Raw genomic sequence first — 23135 nt, 5'->3', positions numbered from 1 at the left:
AAAGAAAACAGCAAATAAATCAAACATTTAATGCAATTTACATAATTTATCTGTGAGGCCAAATGAACACATTTGTATTCATTTAGAGAATCATTGAGGCCACCTGATGTTTTCTGCCCTGTGTCCTTTCACCTTTCACACAGGAACCATTTGCACTTCAGTTTGATATGCAGACAATCCAGACTTGCCTTGAGCATCTTGTGCCTGTCTCCAAGGGAAGGGACGCAGGGAAGAAAAAACCCTGCCTCACTGATGTCCGACTCTGAAGGCAGCTGATAACTGGCATAGGGCTCTGTCCCCCATTCTGCCTCCGACACAGAGCCCTCATCCAAGCCTTCCCCAGACTCCAGGACTGGCCCATGTTCCTCCCCAACATCCTCACTGTCCGAATCTGCTGCCGGCTCCGCTGGCCCCTGGTTGGCCACAACACATCCACTCTCTGTTTGAAGACATCCAGAGAAAGAGAACCCACACTTATTCTTCTGGCTGGCACCTTATAAGATCAGGAAGTTGTTCCTAATATCTAGGCTGTGTGTCCTTGTGATTTCACCCATTCCTTTGGTGTGATAACCCATCCATCAGCTGAAGACTGCTGTGACATCTCTCCTCAGCTATCTCCTCTTTGCACTGAACACTTTCTTTGATCATTCCTGGTTGAGGAAAGGCTTTCCAGATCATTCACCATTTGGCTGTGGTTTTCCAATTTGTCACTGTCTATTTTGAACCAAAACTAGTCCCAGCATTCAAAGTGGGTGTACTCAGCGTGGGAGAACTAAGGGTACATGGTAGAGCAGAGCAATCTTTCTCTCGTTCTATCTGAAGATGTTACTCAGAGGGAATCTTCCCTGGAAGCCTTTAGCATCTCCTAAACCTATCAACCAACAGTTGTGCTGAAATGACAATAATCAGCACAAGCTTTTTATTGCCTCAAGGACAGCTGGCTCATTGCTGGAAGATACCATAAATCACTAATGGGGATCCTATATTAAGCCAGCTCAGATGGCCAGAAGGACCGGTGGATAAAGCTATGCATTTACAAATTACAGTTCATCCTTGGGTTAAGCTTCCCGAGCTGCCAGTGATCAATCAACAATATGACGCAAGTTACCGACAGAACAGAAGTTATTCTGCTATCCTGAAGTCAGGACAAGGCACTGGGCCAGCAATCTAATTGAATCAAAGGGAAGAATGTACAAACGGAGCACGGAAGGAGAATCAATTTTAATGCAATCCCATTTCCTAATCAAAATGGGAATAAGGGATTCTGCTGGCAGGCGGACGTCAGCCGATACTCGTGGTGGCTGTTTAATAAAAAAGGGCCTTGTTTTAATTAAGAGGCAGAGCATCCAATCTCGGGTCAAATTTGAACTTAAGACGATCATTTCGTTCACAGGGAATCTATTTAAAAAGCCTCAGGCTAACCCAGGCTCAATGTATTTATTAATCAGGGTGGATTCAATTTTCAGTGCAATATTAGACTTCATACAGGAGAGAGAGAAAAGAGAAGAGAAATGAGGGAAGAGGGAAAAGAGAAGAGGGAAGAGAGGGGGAGAGAGAGAGAGAGCGTGAGAGAGAAAGAGAGAGAGAGAGAAAGAGAGAGAGAAAGAGAAAGAGAGAGAAATATTTGTGTCATCAAAGAGAGTTCATACTAAAAGAAAGCTAACGTCATCAGTAGGAAAAGTGTAATATAGATAGCCCTCAGCTTATGACCATCATTGAGCCCAGAATTTATGTTGCTAATTGAGGCATTTGTTAAGTCAATTTTGTCCCATTTAATGACTTTTCCTGTGACAGTTAAGTAAATCATTGCAGTTGTTAACTTAGTGACAAGGTTGTTAAGTAGAAAAGAATTACAGAGTTAGAAGGGACCTTGGAGTCTTCTAGTCTCAGGAGCAATTTGCAATTTAATAAATTTGTATGCCTCCCAATCCCGTAGGACTCTGGGCGGCTTACAGAAAGATAAAAATAAAAGTTAAAAAGTAACATGAGATGCAATGTATGCCCAAATATGGGAGGAAGCCTACTGCTATATATATATATATATATATGTTATTATTTGTGCTGATAAATAAATACTCTTGTGACGAGCCAATTGACAGATGTTGGAAGCAGTTAGCTTCCTCCCATAATTGGGGCTTACCAGGGGTTGTGACACTAATATGTATGTATGTATGTATGTATGTATGTATGTATGTATGTATGTATGTATGTATGTATATAATCAAACTAGAAGAGGAGATGGTGAATTCTAATCCTGCCTTTTGACATGAAAACCAGGTGGGTGACTTTCAGTCAATCAATCACTCTAAGCCCTCATCACCTCACAAGGCTGTTGTTATGCTAGAATATTCGTGACTGGGAGAGACATAGTAACAAGGTCAACCAATGAATAGGGATAGTAATTAAGTCAGCCAATGGCAGCATAAACAGGTCTGAGTCAGTGCTGAGAATTGAAACTGAAACCACTCTCTCTGCTCTGAACTCTGAAATGAAACTAACTGTTCTCTCCTGCTTGTTTTCTGTAACTTGTAACTTCTACCACGTTGAAAGAATCTGCTATTGGTATTGTACATTTATTCATCTGTTATTATGCATCGAAAGAAGTTAATGAATCCAGCTCAATCAGTTATCTGCGTGTGCTTTCTGGATTTGCTTTTGTGCAAGAAACTTTGACAATTGTGCACAAAATAGGAAGGTATGTTTGCTCTTTTTTTTGAATGATTTGTAAAAATAAATAAATAAAGGCAAGGTTTAAAAAAATATTTTAAAAAAGTTTAAAATAAACATAAAATAATGAAACATTGGAGGCAAGAGTCCGCCATATTTGTTAGATATTATGCATAATTTTAATTGAAATGATCTTCTATTAGCAATGCTTATATAGAGGGAAAATATGAAGGGGTTTATTCTCTTTCTCTTTAGCGGATTTTTAATGCATTGCAGATTAGTTATTCAGTTACTTAGTCACTGATTACTGCTGATTTTTTTTTTTTACGACATGCTATCCTTGAGTTATATTTTCATTATCATCAGAGTACTTACCTCCCACTCTTATTTTCTTTCAAAAGATGATTCAATCAAGAAGAATTTCCTGATTGAGTCAGGCTATAAATATTTCAGTTCAGGCTGCAGTGCTTCCTGAAATATCAAGATTCTGACCATACCACTTATTGGGTATTTTTTTCTCTGTCTACTTTGTTTCTTTTTACTTCTCCCTTTCATCTCATTTGAAAACAAATTTGAGGGGTTCACAGAGGGGGTCTAGGACGGAGTGGTGTGGTGGCCTAGAGGTGGTGCTCTCGCCTCACAATCAGGAGCCTGTGAGTTCGATCCTTGGTAGAGGCAGATGTTTCCCTCTCTCTGGGCACAATGAGAATATATCTGCTGGACAAAACTCCACATTGGTGACAGGAAAGGCATCGGGCCAGTAACCACTCTGCTAGCTCTATTCCATTGCCCAGACTCCACCCCGCAAGGGATTATGGAGTCATTAAAACAGTGGTGGATTTCAAAAAAAATTCGAACCTACTCTGTGGGTGTGGGCTCCTTTGTGGGAGTGGCTTGCCAGCCATGTGACCTGGTGGGAGTGGCTTGCCAGCCATGTGTTCTCTCTCTCTCTCTCTCTCTCTCTCTCTCTCTCTCTCTCTCTCTCTCTCTCTCTCTCTCTCTCTCTCTCTCTCTCTCTCTCTCTCTCTCTCTCTGTCAACAGAATAACAGAATTGGAAGGGACCTTGGTCGTCCTCTAATCCAAGGGTGTCTAACTCAATTTCATTGAAGGCTGCATCAGGGATGGGTTTGACCTTGGAGAGCTGGGAAGGGGCAGGGTAGGGCATGGCCAGGGGTAGCGATGGCCATAGTGGGCCTGACATGGGACATATTGAGGGAACTGGTGGTGGCCAAGTGCTAAGGCACTTGATAATTATTAAGGGATAATTACTTATAATTTCCTTCCTTCCCTTCTTCCTTCCCTTCCTTCCTTCCCTTCTTTTTTCTTCCTTCCCTTCTTCCTTCCTTCTTCCTTCCCTTCTTCCTTCCTTCTTCCTTCCCTTCTTCCTTCCTTCCCTTCTTCCTTCTTTCCTTCCTTCCTTCCCTTCTTCCTTCCTTCCCTTCTTCCTTCCTCCTTCCTTCCCTTCTTCCTTTCTTCCCTCCTTCCTTCCTCCTTCCTTCCATTCTTCCTTCCTTCCCTTCTTCCTTCCTTCTCTTCTTCCTTCCTTCCTTCCCTTCTTCCTTCCTTCCCTTCTTCCTTCCTTCTTTCCCTTCTTCCTTCCTTCCCTTCTTCCCTTCTTCCTTCCTTCCCTTCTTCCTTCCTCCTTCCTTCCCTCCTTCCTTCCTTCCCTCCTTCCTTCCTCCTTCCTTCCCTTCTTCCTTCCTTCCCTTCTTCCTTCCTTCTCTTCTTCCTTCCTTCCCTCCCTTCTTCCTTCCTTCCCTTCTTCCTTCCTTCCTTCCCTTCTTCCTTCCTTCCCTTCTTCCTTCCCTTCTTCCTTCCCTTCTTCCTTCCTCCTTCCTTCCCTTCTTCCTTCCCTCCTTTTCTTTCTCCCATCCATGTTTTTCCCCTGAGCTCCATTTTGGCTGACAGAGAGTTGCAAGAGGCCGTTAAAGCCAAAACAGGGCACATGGGGGCTGCCCACAGCAGTGGTGGGTTTCAATTTATTTTACTACTAGTTTGCTTGTGACACTTCTGCCCATGCACAGAAATGTCCGGGCGGGTGGATGGAGCCTCCCACTGCTGCACTACTGGTTCGCTCAATTAGATTAGATTAACAGAGTTGGAAGAGAACTTGTAGATTATCTAGTCCAGCCCCTTGCCCAAGCAGGAGACCCTACACCATTTTTGACAAATGGCAGTCCAATCCTTCTTAAAAAGCTCCAGGGATGAAGCACCCACAATTTTTGAAGGCAACGTCTGTTCCAGCGATTAAGTGTCCACAATTATTGCAATATCTCTAAGAATATTTTTCTTTTTTTTTAATGCTCCAAAGTCCACGATGACTCTACAATCTTCCCTCTGCCTATACCTTGTAGATTTTATTTAAAAAAAAAAAAAGACCCAGGTTTTTCTCATCATGCCTTCCCTTGGGATTGAAATGAAATGCAGATGATTAAATGTATATTTAATCCTACACACGGTTAATGGCCTTATAACTAAAGTTAAAAAAAAAAGCATTTTGCAATTGCGCTATGGATATTTCACCATTTTCCCCTCCTCATTTGGGAGGAAAAAAATCAAAGCCAATTTACTTTTTTTATCAAATTTAAATGAAATGGTTAAAAATGCAGAAAAGACTCCTAAGCAGAAGACTGTGAGTAGCAGGGGATCTATTTTTATGGCTGTGAAATGGGAAAAAAAAACACACTTTGTTGTGTTTATTATCTCTTTGTCTTTGGCTAAACTGTAAGCTTCAAACATTTCTTTTGTCCACGTCCCTCTGTTATCCTCTGTTTTCCTTCCTTTCCTTCATTGTCTCTCTTCTGCCTTCGATGCAGCTGCAAATCAGAATTCAGAGATGGGATGCATGGATAACCACCAGCAATTGAACTCCAGAGAACTAAATAAGATAATTCTTTGTTTCCTTTTCTGGACAAGAAAGCCAACTTTGGGGGGGAAATATTTGGCATGTAGAAAAGTAGCAAATTGAGGATTTTTTAAAACTTCTTTATGGTGGAAGATAAGGAAGGGTGTAGTTGAGAGATTATTGATTCTATATATTTGAAAAGCTGCCATGGAGACAATACCACACAATTCTTATTTCTGGTTCCTTAGAGCGAAACAGTGGAAATTAATTGATTTTTGCCTTAAGGTAAAGGTAAAGGTTCTCCTCGCTCCTGACTCTAGGGGGCAGTGCTCATCTTCGTTTCAAAGCCGAAGAGCCAGCGATGTCCGAAGACATCTCCGTGGTCAGGTGGCTGACGTGACCAAATGCCGAAGGCACACAGTACACTGTTACCTTCCCACCAAATGTGGTTCCTATTTTTCTACTTGCATTTTTTAAGTGCTTTCGAAGGTTGACAGAAACTGGGACAGGGATGGGTTTCTCGCCCTGTTCCAACCAGTTCAGTTGGAACGGGGCCGGCAGTGTCCTCGTGCACGCGTGCGGCGCACGCATGCGTACTAGCATCTGTGCGATGCTCCAGATGCTCCTGGAGGATCGCGCAGGCGCTGTATGCGTCCTGCGCATGTGTGGAAGCGCAGAACTCGTCAAAACCGGGTAAGGAGTGCGGGCGGGCGGGTGCACCCGTCGCCGTTCCTGGAAGTTACTTACTTCCGGGTTCGCCAACCAACCGGTTCGCAGGGACCACCACGAACCGGTTGAAACCCACCCCTGAACTGGGACAAGTAACGGGAGCTCACTCTCACTCTATTACGCAGCACTAGGGATTTGAACCGCTGAATTGCCGACTTTCTGATCAACAAGCTCAGTGTCTTAGCCACTGAGCCACTGTGTCCATATTTTTTTTTTGCCTTAATGTGGGTGGGCGGGGGGGAAGCGTGCTAAGGATTAGGGACAACATGAGACCAGTATTCCAATATCTAAGGGGCTACCCAAAAGAAAAGGGCATCAACCTATTCTTCAAGGCATCGGAAAGGCAGGACAAAAATCCATAGATGGAAACTGATCAAGAATAGAACCAACCAACTTAGAACTAAGGAGAAACTTTCCTGACAGTTACAACAATTAAGTAGTGGAACAACTTGCTTCCAGAAGTTGTGGTTGTTTAAAGACCCTGGGCTAAGGGCAGAAAGAGTGGAGTTCTAGTCCTTTCTTACCTATCAAAGTCATCTGGCTGACCCTGGGCAAGTCATTCGGTCTCAACCATAGGGAGAAGACTGTTCTGACCCCCCCCCCCACTTGTCCTACACCAAAGCACGCCAAGACAAAAATACTGCAAGGATTTATTGACACACAGACTAACCTTGGCAGCAATCCAGCCTGCCAAGCTACCCCCGAAAGTTCTCCAACTTTAGTGAATACATTGACTCCTGCAAAGGGGCGTGTGCACAATCATACCTTTTATAGTCTTGAGAGGAGCCTAATTACCACCAGCTGAGTGCAATTATCTCCTGCAACTGCACAACTGTTCTTTACGCCTATTAGCTCTTTGGTGCCGGGCATCCAGGAACAACTCCCTTGGCTCCTCCCCACTGCTCCCTCTCTCCCTCCCTTCTCTCTCTTTCTTTATTTCCTTCCATCTGTCTCTCTCTCCTTCTTTCCTTCCTTCCCTCTTCTCTCTTTTTTATTTCTCTCCCTCTCTCTCTCCCTCCCTCCTTCCTTCCTCTCTCTTTCTTTATTGCTTTCCATTCCTTCCCTCTCTCCCTCTCTCCCTCCCTTCTTCTCTCTCTTTCTTTATTTCCTTCCATCTGTCTCTCTCTCCTTCTTTCTTTCCTTCCTTCCATCTCTCTTTTTTATTTCCTTCCATCTCACTCTCTCCTTCCTTCATTCCCTCCTCCCTCTGTCCCTCCCTTCTTCTCTCTCTTTCTTTATTTCCTTCTCTCTGTCTCTCCATCCTTCTTTCTTTCTTTCCTTCCTTCCTTATTCTCTCTTTTTTATTTCCTTCCATCTCTCTCTCTCTCCCTCCTTCGTTCCTCTCTCTTTCTTTATTTCTTCCCATCTCTCACTCTCTCTTTCCTTGCCTCTCTCCATCCCTTCTTCTCTCTCTTTCTTTATTTCCTTCCATCTCTCTCCCTCTCCCTCCCTCCCTCCCTCCTTCCTCCCTCCCTTCCTTTTGTATTGCTTCCCTTCTCACAAAGCAACTCTGGGAAGATGACACATCAAAACCAAAGTTACTACAAAAAGATAAAGCGTGTAATCAAAGCAGAAAATAGCAACTGGGGATAAACCCATCAACCATCCATTAACCCAGGTTTAACAGATTTCACAGCTCTTATGCCTGGGAGTACAGCCACGTCTGAAGAGATTTCTCCAAGGTTTGAGCCATCTAATCTCAAGTCAGTGCTCCAAAATTAGGTGTTACAAGAGAAAAAGGCCTCTCCCTGATTTTTACCAAACACTCCTTAATCTCCCCAAATGATCAGCATTTCTTGATGCATCTTTTAATGTTTTCTGCTTCTTCCCTGTTGCAATGATAACTCCTGTGTTTTGTGATAATGTTACTATGCTGCCTGTTTTTTCCAGATATCCATGGTCATAGCCATTTTAAAACGTGATGGGATTATTTAGTTGGTTGAAGGCTAAAGATTTGAGTTTAGAATAGAAGTCTTTATTGGCCAAGTGTCGTTGGATACAGAAGGAATCTAAAAATACATACAGCACAAAGATACATACTACATACTGCACAATAGTTGAAAATGGATAACGTATCTATCCATTATCTTATTACTTATCTGCCAACGAAAGTGCATAGCGTCAAGGCTGTGGTTTTCCCAGTTGCAATGAATGGCTGTGAAGGTTGGACCATAAGGAAGGCTGAGTGCCAAAGAATGGAGGCCTTTGAAATATGGTTCTGGAGAAGATTCCTGCGAGTCCCTTGGACTGCAAGGTGATCCAACCCTTTCCTCACTGTTGATAGGGATCTCTATAATTCAAATTGTCAGTCCTAGTGGAGATCAACCCTGACTGCTCCTTAGAAGGCCAGATCCTGAAGAGGAAACTCAAATACTTTGGCCACCTAATGAAAAGGAAGGACTCACTGGAGAAGAGCCTCATGCTGGGAAAGATGGAGGGCAAAAGAAGAAGGGGATGACAGAGAATGAGGTGGCTGGATGGAGTCACTGAAGCAGTCAGTGTGAGCTTAAATGGACTCCAGAGGATGGTAGAGGACAGGAAGGCCTGGAAAAACATTGTCCATGGGGTTGTGATGGGTTGGACACGACTTCACAACTAACAAAAACATCATCTATCCTACTGAGGTCTTGACCAACTTGGCTATGTATTTACAGATGGACCGCAGGTCTCTGTTGACAGATTTAATTTAGAAGCATTTCCCTCTTAATCTAATGAACATACCCTTCAGTGTTTAAAGTTGAAGATCTTGCAATGCTTTTAATGGAGGGGAGGGGGGATGCATTTGATTTCAAGGGAAAATATTGTTTGAAAATGTTTGGAGACACACAACTAACCCTTTCCCACAACTACTTAATGTAACTTTAACATTTCCAAGGACTGAAAAGTGCATTCTTAGCGCCTGTTCTACGCAGTTTTTAATTTCCCCTTGAATCCCAAGTGTTGTGGGTCCTATTTTTAAAAGCAAAGACCTGGTTCATATATACTCCGTACTTGGAAATTGTGTCATTCAGAAGTGGGTCACGGTTTCCCAATTCACCATTTAGGTAAACCATGTTCACTCTATATGTTGGAGGAAGGAAGAATGGTTCCACCACAAAACCGCGGTAGACAAAAGCGCGGTCGACGAAAGCGCGTATGTGACGTCATCACAGCGTGACGAAAAAGATCGAAAAATGTAAAAATAAAGCGAAAACCTTACCCTAATGTGAATTGGCTTGCTGTAATTTAATTTTTATTTAATTTTTATTTCAATTTTTCGATCTTTTTCGTCGCACTGCGATGACGTCACATACGCGCTTTCGTTGACCGCGCTTTTGACCGCGGTTTTGACGGGTCACGGGAAGAATCACATCAAAACAATTTTGCAGTCCCAGCCATAGGAGTTGGTTGGTCTGCATTTTTCCCCCAATAGTATTTCTTTAATCTGATTAAATAAAATTCCTTTCTCACCAATATGGAAACTCTGTGTCTTCCTCAATCTTGGTTCCTCTACCAGAGTCCCTGGTGTTTCTAACTTTATGACCTAGGCATAACTGAAAAAGAATAAATCACAAACTTAGTCCCTCTTTTATTTAAATGGCTGTCATTCACAGCCTGTAAAGGTTCCCCTTGCATATATGTGCTACTCATGCCCGACTCTAGGGGGCGGTGCTCATCTCCGTTTCAAAGCCAAAGAACCAGCGCTGTCCGAAGACATCTCCCTGGTTATGTGGCCGGCATGACTAAATGCCTAAGGTGCACAGAACACTGTTACCTTCCCACCAAAAGTGGTCCCTATTTTTCTACTTGCACTTTTTTACGTGCTTTCGAACTGCTAGGTTAGCAGAAGCTGGGACAAGTAATGGGCGCTCACTCCATTATGAGGCGCTAGGGATTCAAACCGCCAAATTGCCAACCTTTCAGATCGACAAGCTCAGCATCTTAGCCACTGAGCCACTTATAATTTTTGACATGTTATTTGCCCAAGTATTAAATCAACTAAACCCAGTTGAATTGTTTGCTTGTTTTAATAATGTAGCTGGAATCTTCCACTCCTCATTATTCCCATTGCTAGGACTGTGTTTTCCTGGCAATGGGAAAATGAGAGTTATCCAGTTATCCATAATTCTATGAAATTATCTTTTAATTCATTAAGCTATCCTGTGGCTTTTTTGGTCTGGCTTGACACATTACATGAAATAAAAAGCAAATGAAATTTATAATTATAAACTATAATTTATAATTATGACTATAATTATCCTAAACTGACCAGGTTCTCAGTAGGATATTTCAGGCTTCACAGCTGAGTAAGATAGTTGAATTTAAATTCTAGGGCTTCCACAGCAGTTTTGAACTAAATCACCATGGCTTTGTGGGGAATTTCCAGAAGTTGTGAATGCTCCAACACTGGAGGTTTTTAAGAAGAAATTGGACAACCATTCATCTGAAATGGTATAGGGTTTCCTGCTTGAGCAGTAAGTTGGACTAAAAGACTTCCAAAGTCCCTTCCAATTCTGTCTGTCATTCTATTATTCTGTCCTAATTTGTGTTTATACCTTGCAGAAAAAAAAATACCAAGTTCTTTTTATTTTTTTATTTTTGCCAGCTTTTATTCACTTTGGTGAGATAAATGGCTTTTAAACTTCTTTTCTCAGGAAAAGAAAATTGGAGTGTAATCATCTTTCATTCCTTTGTCACCCCTTCAGTGTCTCAGTTACAGATATTATGGTGGAAGTCCTTCCACTGAGCTTTCTAAAATTGGTAAAGTCAGCAGTGAGAGGGATGGAAATACGAAGGAGATAAAATAGCAGTCACCCCTTGACCACTTCCAAAATTCAAATAAACTTAAAAAGCTTACTGCCAAGAAAATTTGGAAGGAAATTCTTAAACCCTCTGAGACCAAAGTAAGCACTTTAATAAGTAGAGCTGGTGCGAAAAAGTATTTTTAAAACCTCATTCCCGTGTTTATTTCATTTCAGTTATTTAGTTTGTCAAACTTGTAAAAAAAAATAACAGGTATAAGTATAAACATGATTATGAATACAGGAAATGGATACGAATAAGTGGGGAGAGTAGGACAGGGGCGGTAGGCATGCTGCGTGGCACGACAAAACCGCGCTCGACTAAAGCGCGCCCGATTAAAGCGCGTCGCTGACGTCATCAACAGGGCGACAACAGCGAGCGCGGAGAAAGAAGGGTGCTTTAAATAGCGCTTTGAAAGCAAGCCGATTCAAGTTAAGGTAAGGGTTAGGTTTAGGGATAGGTTTAGGGTTAGGTTAAGGGTTAGGGTTAGGTTTAGGGTTAGGTTAAGGGTTAAGGTTAGGTTTAGCGTTAGGTTAAGGGTTAGGTTTAGGGTTAGGGTTAAGTTAAGGGTTAGGTTTAGGGTTAGGTTTAGGTTTAGGTTTAGGGTTAGGGTTAGGGTTAGGTTTCGGGGGGTTAGGTTTAGGTTTAGGGGTTAATTTTAGGTTTAGCGTTTAGAGCGTGCTTTTTTCTCCGCGCTGTTGTCGCACTGTTATGACGTCAGCTACGCGGTTTCATCGAGCGCCCTTTAGTCGAATGCGGTTTTGTGGTGGAACCGGCATGCTGGTGCGCTTATGCATGCCCCCTTTATGGACCTCTTAGGAATGGGGTGAGGTCTACAGTCTTAGGTTAATGTTTTGGGGGTTAGGGGAAGAAACCACAGAGCCAGGTAGTGTATTCCAGGCATTGACCACTCTGTTGCTGAAGTCGTATTTTCTGCAATCGAGTTTGGATCGGTTGACCTTAAGTTTATATCTATTATATGCTTGTGTATTATTGTGGTTGAAGCTGAAGTAGTCATTGACAGGTAGGACACATTGTAGCAGATAATTTTATGTACTACGCTTAGGTCAGATTGAAGGCGGCATAGTTCTAAGTTGTCTAAGGCCAAACTTTCAAGTCTGGTAGCATAAGGTCAGTGGTTGGATTCAGCCAGTTCACACCCATTCGGGAGAACCGGTTGTCAACTTTGGAGAGTTTGGGGAACCGGTTGTTGGAAGAAATCTCATTCTGTTTTTGTTTTCCACTTTACAAGGCTAATCCTGTAAGGAAGGCAGGAAGGAAACATTCTGAGTCTCTTTGAGAGTGGGCGGCATACAAATTAAATCAATCAATCAATCAATCAATCAATCAATTCTGGTGTTGTTTTTAGCCTAATCTTTACTAATCTTTATTGCCCTGCTTACAGAAACTGCCTCTCCGGTTGACCCTTATTACATTGTCACAGCTAAGACGAAGTGCCCATCAACCTGAGTGATGTTGAGTGATGTTGTCCAAAAGACACACAACCTACAAAGTTAACTAAGACCACCACTACCCCATCCCTAGGAGTCTAACAACCAATCAGAATACATTTCTTATACAGGAACAGGAAACAGAGAGGCGGGGCCGAACATAGAGTATAAAAACTCAGGAACTCTCAGGAAGCCACTTTGCTTCTTTTTCTTCTTCACCCAACATCTCCAAAGCATGTGACCCCACCCCCCCTTTTTCTGTTCATGAGCTCAAGCTATGTAATCCTGTCCACTATTAAAAACCATCTTTACAAACAGCCTCCATGTTTCCAGTGTCTTTTCCCCCGCTTGGGATTGAACCCAGGAGGACATTTCTTCCAACAGACTCAAGCCAGAAACCCAGTTGTCAAGAGGCTAAAAAAGAATCCAAGTGACACAATCTAGTTTACGAATCTGAAGTCCTTTTGTTTGGGTTAAGCTTCAGGAAATTAGTTCTTTACTGGCTTCAGAGATGGATTCTGGACAATGCGCCATTGACAATGAACTCCAGTCAGAATTATGAGATAGGAAGGAACATAAAATTGTTGGACATTATTGTCAAGGGTTTGTAGCTTCACATCCCTATCACTCTATTTTGCAAAAAACAACAACAACTCAGTTAATATTTTAGGAGCACCTCCGTTGTTATTTTCCGTGACCCGACAAATGCGCGCACGGCAAAAGCACGCCGACAAAACCGTGGCAAGAAAACCATGACATCATAAACGCGCACACAATAGCCCGCCAACAAAACCGCGCACACAAAAGCGTGATTTAAGTTAAGGTAAGAGTTAGGGTTAGGGTTAGGTTCAGGGTTAGGGTTAGGGTTAGGATTAGGGTTAGGGTTATTAGGTTGTTATTAGTTGTTTGTTGAAGGCGGTGCTTTTGTCGGTGCGCTGTTGTCAGCGCACTTCTGCGCCCATTTCGACTTGTGGTTTCCTCGGCGCGGTTTCGTCGGCGCGCTTTTGTCAAGCGTGTATTTGTCGGTGAACTGTTATTTTCATAATTCCATAATAGAAGATTTCTAGGTTCTACCATATCTCAAGACCTAAAATGGACACCTGATGTGGCCCAGCAGGAGCCGTTGGAGCTGCCACCAGACTCCGACAGCAAGGGGCCCTATGAGTCAGCTCTGGAGGATGTGGAGGAGGACCTTGGACAGGGTTCCGACTCCGAGCAGGACGCAGAGAGGCTGGTTGGCCACCAGGAGGCACCTGAGCCTTGGACCAGTGGGGAGGAGACAAGGGAGAGTGAGCCGGGCGCCAGCAATGAGTTGTTCCTGGATGCAAGGCACCGAAGAGCTAATAGGTGTCAGGAACAGTTGTGCAGTTACAGGAGGTAATTGCACTCAGCTGGTGGTCATTAGGCTCCTCTCCAGACTATAAAAGGACTGCTTGTGCACATGCCCCTCTTGCAGAAGTCAATGCAGGAACGGAGAACATTACTGTGAGCTTGGCAGGCTGTATTGCTGCCAAGCCTTATCTGTGCTGTATTGCTGCCCAAGCTTGTCTGTGCCGGTTTGCTGCCAAGGATCTGTCTGTCTGTTAATTAAATGCCATAACTTATTTTTGGCTCAGAGTGTGTATTGGTGTGGGACGAGGGGGGGTCAGAACAGACACCTAACATCAAAAACGCCATCAAAAAAACACACAACAAAGATTGTTCTTTCTGCACCAACTAAGGAAGCTCAAACTACCCAAGGAACTGCTGATCCAGTTCTACAGAGGAATTAATGAGTCTGTCATCTGCACCTTCATCACTTTTTGGTTTGGCTCTGCAACCCAACAAGACAGACACAGACTTCAGAGGGTAATTAGAACTACAGAAAAAACAATAGCTAACAACCTGCCTTCCATTGAGGACCTGTATACTGTACGAGTCAAGAAGAGGGCTGTGAAAATATCTACAGACCCCTCACATCCTGGACACGAATTGTTTCATCTCCTACCCTCAAAACCACACTACAGGGCACTGCACACCAGAACAAGAAGACACAAGAACAGTTTTTTTCCCAAACGCCATCACTCTGCTAAACAAATGATTCAGTCAACACTATCAAACTATTCACTAAGGCTGCACTACTGTTAATCTTCTCATCGTTCCTATCGCCCATCTCCTCCCACTTATGACTGCATGACTGTATCTTGGTTGCTTGTATCCTTACGATTTATATTGATTGCTTCCTAGTATGATTTGATTGCTTACTTGTAACCTATGACTATCATTAAGTGTTGTACCTTATGATTCATGACGAATCTATCTTTTCTTTTTATGTACACTGAGAGCATAGGCACCAAAGACATATTCTATTCTATTCTTTCTATTCTATTCTATTCTATTCTATTCTATTCTATTCTATTCTATTCTATTCTATTCTATTCTATTCTATTCTATTCTATTCTATTCTATTCTATTCTATTCTATCCCATCCCATCCCATCCCATCCCATCCCATCCCATCCCATCCTATCCTATCCTATTCTACATATGATCTCCTTTGATCATTATTTGAAATCTTTAGGGTTTTTTTTAGAAATGTATAATGCTGGAAAAGGTGGAGGAAAGAGAAGACGAGGTTGCCCGACAGAGTAGACGGATTTAATTACAGGAGTGTGTGCCATTGAAAGACTTGTAAGAAGACCAAGCTGGTTGCAATTATTCTAAAGCTCTTGCTGCTGTTGATTTTTTTTCTGGATTTGTTTTAAAGTCGGTGGCTATCTCATTTCCACTGGAATATTCAGCACTCAGAAAATGGGGCTGATCAAGAAAAAACAAACAAATAGAAATATGCTGTTTCTAGGAATCGGTATTCATTGAATTGAAAGAAATCTTCAGCTTTGCTTTTGAATACACAGCCAGAGTCACAGAGAAACACACACACACAGAAACACACACACAGACAGACACACAAACACACACAATTTTCAGTCCCTTTCTTTATGATCCCAAGCCTGACACTCACTTGCACATTTCTGATTGCTGCCCTTGTTCACTGTTGTACTTGACATTTGTATCCATTAGAGACTCAATGATCTCTGATTAAAACGTCAAATCTTTGTTTCAAGATGAACTTCAACAGATGATACTATATGTGTCTCAAGACTGAACTACGGAATCCTCAGCGCTGTTTGAGCTTGGTTGCTTGGTTGGAGGTGTTTTTGGTCAGGTAGATTAAAGATCTGCAGGCATACACCCAAACTCAAAACTTAGTTACTTTTTGCACATGATTGTGTAGTTTTCTAGGCAACTACACAGATATAAAGTGCTATTATCTTCATCCAGAGTTTGACTGGTTTCTCCTTCAGGCGTGATCTTGCTTAGCTTTTGAAGAGCAAGGAAAAGCTGCCAGTTGTTCAAGGTAAAAGTTGCCTTAAGTCAACCCTGAGCTTCCAAGGGACTTCAAGGACACCTGCATGCTGATTTCTTAGCAATATTATTGAAATGGTTTGACCTTGCATTATCTACCTTGGATAGATAGATGAGAGATAGGTAGGTAGGTAGGTAGGTAGGTAGGTAGGTAGGTAGATGTTTGATAGATAGACAGACAGACAGACAGATATTAGATAGATAGATGATATAGATAGATGATAGACAGACGAGAGAGAGAGAGAGAGAGAGAGAGAGAGAGAGAGAGAGAGAGAGAGAGAGAGAGAGAGAGAGAGAGAGAGAGAGAGAGATGGATGAGGGATGAGGGATGAGGGATGAGGGATGAGGGATGAGGGATGAGGGATGAGGGATGAGGGATGAGGGATGATGGATGATGGATGATGGATGATGGATGATGGATGATGGATGATGGATGATGGATGATGGATGATGGATGATGGATGATGGATGATGGATGATGGATGATGCATGATGGATGATGGATGATGCATGATGGATGAATAGACAAGCTAGATAGATAATTCGATGGTAGATAGATGATAGACAGACAGATAGACAGATAGACGGATAGAGGGATAGAGGGATATAGGGATAGAGAGATAGAGAGATAGAGAGATAGAGATAGAGATAGAGATAGAGATAGAGATAGAGATAGAGATAGAGATAGAGATAGAGATAGAGATAGAGATAGACATGTAGACATGTAGACATGTAGACATGTAGACATGTAGACATGTAGACATGTAGACATGTAGACATGTAGACATGTAGACATGTAGACATGTAGACATGTAGACATGTAGACATGTAGACATATAGATATAGATGATATAGATGTAGATGTAGATATAGATAGACATACAAGAGAGAGAGATTGATGATGGATGGATAGACAAGATAGATAGATCTAACTAGGGAACATCACCAGTGCTAGTCTAGTTTGGGTAATGAAATATCTTCAAGGAAACAACCAAGCTCAGAGAACAGCAAACGTACCTGATTAATATTCCTGTAACCAAAACACAATGGCAACATTTCTCTTTAGCTGTCACTGTATGGTAGAGATGGGCATGTTCTTTAATAGTCTTCTCTTCATTACCCAAAAGCTATTGAGGGAAGTCGCCTCCTCCCAGAAAAATGAAATATTTTGAGAAATATTTAAAAAAGGCAGAATATTATATTTCCCCTAAAGGAGAAACATGTTTCTAAAGACAGAAACTCAGAGCCTCAGCTCTCTGCCCCAAGTAGAAAGTAAGGGGCCAACTTTTAGACATATGGATTTAGTAATCCATTCAAGATATTATATTCTGAACAGAGGTAGTGTTAGTCCTAAGCCACAATAGGAATTGCACAACAAGCCCCTTCATTGCATAAGCCAAACTTCAACCAAACCTATCTCAGACAAACTCCTAGGATGGGAGTCTGACAGCAGCCAATAGAATACATGCCCTTGCACAGGAACAGGAAGCTCAAGTTCAAAGCCCAGAGAGGGTATAAATAACCTTCACTCTCCACTCCCTTTGGTCAGCTGCCCAGGACCTCAAACCCATGTGGTCCTGCTCATCCATAAACTATCTTTCCAATCAGCCTTCCATGTTTCCAAGTGTCTTTCTTTCCACTTGGAACTGAAGCAGATGGATATTTCTTCCAACAATATTAAATATAAGGGCACATGAGGAGGTCTGTCCCACAAGATAATTCCACCTTCCCAACAAGAAAAACTTTGGAGATGCTCAAGAAATTGCGGTAGAGTTAGGCCCTTTCAGAGTCCAGATTTTGCTGAACTATAACTTCCGGAAGTTCTATTCAGCTAAGGAATGTGAGGATTGTAGTTCAGTGATAGCTGGAATGCCACAGCTCATTGCAACAGCATTGTCAAAAAGGCATTAAGAGTTGTTAACCTAATTTTGCGAAGCTTCTTCTCCGGTAACATTGTACTGCAAACTAGGGCATACAAAAACTTTGCTAGACCAATTCTCAAATACAGCTCATCTGCTTCTGAATCCACACTGTATATCGGACATTAATACAATCAAGCGGGTCCAGAGGTATTTCACGAGAAGAGTCCTCCACTTCTCTATTCACCACAGAATCCGTTATGCCACCAGGTTCCAGATTTTGGGTTTGGACAACCTGGAACTACGCTGCCTACAGTCTGACCTAAGCATATCACACAAAATTATCTGCTACAATGTCCTACCTGTCAATGACTACTTCAGCTTCAACCTCAATAACAAACGGGCAAACAATTGATACAAACTCAAGGTCAACCGCTCCAAACTCGATTGCAGAAAATACGACTTCAGCAACAGAGGGGTCAACGCCTGGAATGCTCTACCTGACTCCGTTGTTGCATCCTCCAAATCTCCACAGCTTCAATCTTAAACTGTCTACTGTGGACCTCACCCCATTCCTAAGAGGTCCGTGAAGGGGGAGTGCATAAGCACACCAGCTGTCCCCGGTGGTGCAGTGGTTAGGGTACAGTACTGCAGGCCACTTCAGCTGACTGTTATCTGCAGTTCAGCGGTTCAAATCTCACCGGCTCAAGGTTGACTCAGCCTTCCATCCTTCCGAAGTGGGTGAAATGAGGACCCAGACTGTGGGGGGCGATATGCTGACTCTGTAAACCGCTTAGAGAGGGCTGAAAGCCCTATGAAGCGGTATATAAGTCTAACTGCTAACTGCTATTCATTTCTAGTCATTTCCGTTGTTCATGCCCATGTTCATATTTATACCTGTGATCTCATACAGGTTTGACAAACCAAATAAAATGAAATAAATAAAAATGCTGGCTGCCCTTGATAAAAGTCTCCCCCTTCTCCTCTATCTCTCTTTTAGATTTCATTCCACCTTTCTTTTTAGTTACCAAGCAAATTGTGACGGTGGGACAGTTAAAGGGATCCATTTCTTGTATCCCAAACTGTTGATGTAGGGGAGGGGAAAAAAAGAATTTGAGGGCTCAACGTTGAAGAAATGATGGAAACTCAGCAGGAATCCTTCAGTCTGCACATCAGTGCAATTGAGAAGATGGGACAGAACAAGGAAGGAGGAAGGAGGAAGGGAGGGAGGGAGGAGGGATAGCTGTTCCCGGCATAGTTGCTCAGAGCGTTTTCCCAAGACACTGAAATCATAGGGTTGCCGTTTACCGCTCTCTAAATGTGGGAACATTTTAGAGACAGTAAGAAGCCACATTTTGACGGAGGCTGCATCAAATATTCTTCTCAGGCCCAGATTTGATCTTTTTTAACTCAAGGAAAGCTTCTTACAACACACACCCCTCTGAAGTTCATATTTCTCCCTGTGCAATAAAGCCCTTAAAACTTCCCATTCAAATGAAACATGAGTATATTATACAGGAATGTTTAACACTTGCATTTTAGGTAGTTTCTAAGGAAGAAATAACTCACCCCCCCCCCTCCACTGGCACTTCTGCCTAAACTCAGTCCAAGGGAAAGGTTCTTAGAGTCACAAACCACACTTTCCACTCTTGAAACGACCAAAGGAACAAATGGTTTCTGCAAAAGCCCACTCCCCATTCGCTCCTCTTTTGTTTCCTATGGGAGGGGCCAATCACTTCCAAGGTGTGGCTTTACTCCCAAGTCGACCCTGCTTTCTTAGTGGTTCTTGTCTTCTGGCAGCTCTGCGCATGGGCACACAGGGAACAGGCTCCAGCTGTTCCTCTGCCTCACTGCTCTCTAGCTCCCTCTCTGCCTCCAACACAGAGCCCTTGTTTGAGCTTTCCTAACTTTGTAACTTTAATAAAATTTGTATGCTGCCCACTCTCAGGGGACTCTGGGTGGCTCACAACAAAGCAAAGACATAGAATATTAAAAATACAATTATTTAAAACAAAATCACCATTCAGTCACGTGGGGCTGGAATATTACTCAACAGCCCCAGGCCTGCCGGAACAGCCAGGTCTTAGTCGCTTTACGGAAGGCCAGGAGAGTGGTAAGGGTCCGGATCTCCGCAGGTAGCTCGTTCCATAAGGCCAGCGCAGCTACAGAGAAGGCCCTCCCTCGGGGGGCTGCCAGCCAGCATTGTCCGGTCAACGGCACCCGGAGGAGGCCCAATCTGTGTGATCTTATAGGTCGTTGGGAGGTAAATGGCAGGAGGCGGTCTCTCAGGTAGCCAGGTCCTAAGCCATGTAGGGCTTTAAAAGTAATGACAAGCACCTTGAAGCGGGTCCGGAGACCAATGGGGAGCCAATGCAGCTTGCGGAGGATAGGTGCAACATGGGTGTATCTGGGTACACCCATTATCGCTCACGCGGCTGCATTCTGGACCAACTGCAGTCTTCGAACACTCTTCAGGGGCAGCCCCATGTAAGGCTCCAGGACTTGCCCATGTTCCTCCCCAACCTCCTCACTGTCTGACTCTCCTGCCAGCTCCACTGGCTGCCAGCGGACCACAACAGATTTTTATGGCCCAGTAACTTCCATGTTTTTTAGGAACAGTTTCAAAGTAGTATCCAACTTCTCTGGGAATTTTTCAACTTTGACTCCTTAAGTATAAATAACATTTTTTTGTGAAATAACTCAGGTTACCTGGAAGTACAGGTAGTCATCAGCTTATAACTACAAATGGGTCCAGGATTCTCATTGTTAAAGAAGGTACTTGTTAAGTGACTTGGGCCCAGATTTATGACTTTTATTTTCCCATGGTCGTTAAGCGAATTTGGCTTCCTCCATTGACTTCGCTTGTTGAAAGGCAGCTGGGAAGTTTTCAAATAGCAATCACATGATTCCAGGATGTTGCAACCATCATAACAGCAATAGCAATAGCAGTTAGACTTATATACCGCTTCATAGGCTTTCAGCCCTCTCTAAGTGGTTTACAGAGTCAGCATATCGCCCCCACAGTCTGGGTCCTCATTTCACCCACCTCGGAAGGATGGAAGGCTGAGTCAACCCTCAGCCGGTGAGATTTGAACAGCCGAACTGCAGAACTGCAGTCAGCTGAAGTAGCCTGCAGTGCTGCATTTAACCACTGCGCCACCTCGGCTCTAAATACATGCCAAATGCCGAATTTTGATTGCATGGCTAGTGATATTGCAACAGTTGTAAGTGAAAGGACCAGTCATAAGTCTCTTTCATCAGTGCCGTAGTAATTTTGAACAGAACTGAATGAATGGTTGTTAGGCAGGGACTACCTGTTACAGTGCTGGAGAAAACCTTTACGAGTCCCTTGGACTGCAAGGTGATCAAACCGGTCAGTCCTAGAGGAGATCAACCGTGACTGCTCTTTAGAAGGCCAGATCCTGAAGAGGAAACTTTGGCCACCTAATGAGAAGGAAGGACTCCCTGGAGAAGAGCTGGGAAAGATTGAGGGCAAAAGAAGAAGGGGACAACAGAGGAGGAGGTGACTCAATGGAGTCACTGAAGCAGCAGGCGTGAGCTTAAATGGACTCCAGAGGATGGTAGAGGACAGGAAGGTCCCGGAGCAATGTTGTCCATGGGTTCATGATGGGTTGGACACGACTTTGCAACTAACAACAACAACAACATGTTGCAACAGGTAACAACCTGTTACGGGTTCTCTGCACTGAGTAGCAATAGCAATAGCAATAGCAGTTAGACTTATATACCGCTTCATAGGGCTTTCAGCCCTCTCTAAGCGGTTTACAGAGTCAGCATATGGCCCCCAACAACAATCCGGGTCCTCATTTTACCCACCTCGGAAGGATGGAAGGCTGAGTCAACCCTGAGCCGGTGAGATTTGAACAGCCGAACTGCAGAACTGCAGTCAGCTGAAGTAGCCTGCAGTGCTGCATTTAACCACTCCGCCACCTCGGAGTATGTTCAAGCTTGAGATTAGATTGAAATACTTGCATTAATGGGTGGCCCAATTCGATGACCCACATTCCCCTTTCAACTTTTTCAATTCTAGGTTTGTTAATACAAACGATCAAGCAATTTACATGTGAAAAAAGAAGAAGAATCCATTCAAGTCAGGAACAAAATTAGAAGTCCTAGAATTGTGACTGGTGGATATTTCAGGGGGTGCCAGAAAGAAGAGGGGGTTTATTTTCCAAAACACCAGATGGCAAAAACAAGAAATAATGGATGGAAACTGATCAAGGAGAGAAGCAATCTAGCAAGAACTAAGGAGAAACTTCCTAACAGTGAGAACAATTAACCAGTGGAACAATTTGCCTTCAGATATTGCAGGTGCTCCAACACTGAAGGCTTTCAAGAAGAGACTGGAGAGGCATTTGTCTCAAATGGTACACGTTCTTCTGCTTGAGCATTGGGTTCGATTAGAAAACCTCCAAGGTCCCTTCCATCTCTATACTGATTGATTGATTGGAGCACAAATAAGAGATCAGAGGTGGTATTTTATTGGTTCGCACCAATTCAGGTGAATCAGTAGCACCAGCGGCGCAAGGCTCCACCCACCCACCCAGAAGCCACCATGGACCTTCTGCACATGTGCTCCCGCCACAGAGCCAGTAGTGGAGAAAAAAGGATTCCATTACTGCAAGAGATGGTGTGATTGTGGATCTTAATGCACGACTTACATTTAGGGAAAATGCAACTAATATTGCTTCTTTCAACTTATAGTGGACGCACTGGATTTGCTGCAGAATCGTGGACTTGCTCCCCCCAAATATATCCAAGTGTTGTAACAAGAATTTACTCCCAATTTAAAGGTGTGTGATATTGTGGTCCACTTTAGTCCAACAAACCCAAAATTCTGAACTGAATTCATCCCTGGACAGCCACTGGTCTGGAATGGTATTGGATCTGCTGCTTGAGCAGGAGGCTTAACTAGAAAACCTCCAAGATCCCTTTCAGCTCTATTCTGATTGATTGATTGATTGATTGATTGATTGATTGATTGGATCCTAGGAGCACAGACAAGAGACGATGCGATTGTGGATTTAATGCACAACTTACATTTAGGGAAAATGCAACTAATGAATTGCCTCTTTCAACTTAGCATCTTTCAACTTACATTGGACAGCTTGGATTTGCCGCAGAATTGGGGACTTTCTCACCCCAAAGAAGTCCCAGAATTGTAACAAGGACTTCCTCCCAATTTGAAGGTGTATAATATTGTGGTCCACTTTAGTCCCCTGTTGCCCGAAAAATCCGAACTGAATTCAACTCCTGAATACTGGAGATTCTGGGCAGTGGGCACGCAAGACTGCCCGCTCTCTGAGACACACTAGACCAAACGTACCCTCGGCTCAAGTCAGGTTCCACAAGTTTGGTTAGAGAGAAGGTTGCAAG

General features: G+C 43.2%; 1 protein-coding gene across 1 annotated transcript in view; it reads right to left on the bottom strand.

The window, feature by feature from the left end:
- The window catches only part of FAM135B (family with sequence similarity 135 member B), a 146370-nt gene that overhangs the window by 122183 nt on the left and 1052 nt on the right, over window positions 1-23135 (bottom strand). The gene's annotated exons all lie outside the window — the stretch shown is intronic.

This window comes from Thamnophis sirtalis, unplaced genomic scaffold (assembly GCF_051295495.1).
Source record: "Thamnophis sirtalis isolate CommonGarterSnake01/CBP01778 unplaced genomic scaffold, rThaSir2_p1.2 scaffold_2, whole genome shotgun sequence".
Classification (NCBI taxonomy): Eukaryota; Metazoa; Chordata; class Lepidosauria; order Squamata; family Natricidae; genus Thamnophis; species Thamnophis sirtalis.
The sequence above is the reverse complement of the archived record's forward strand: the minus strand, read 5'-3'. Positions and strand labels throughout refer to the sequence as shown.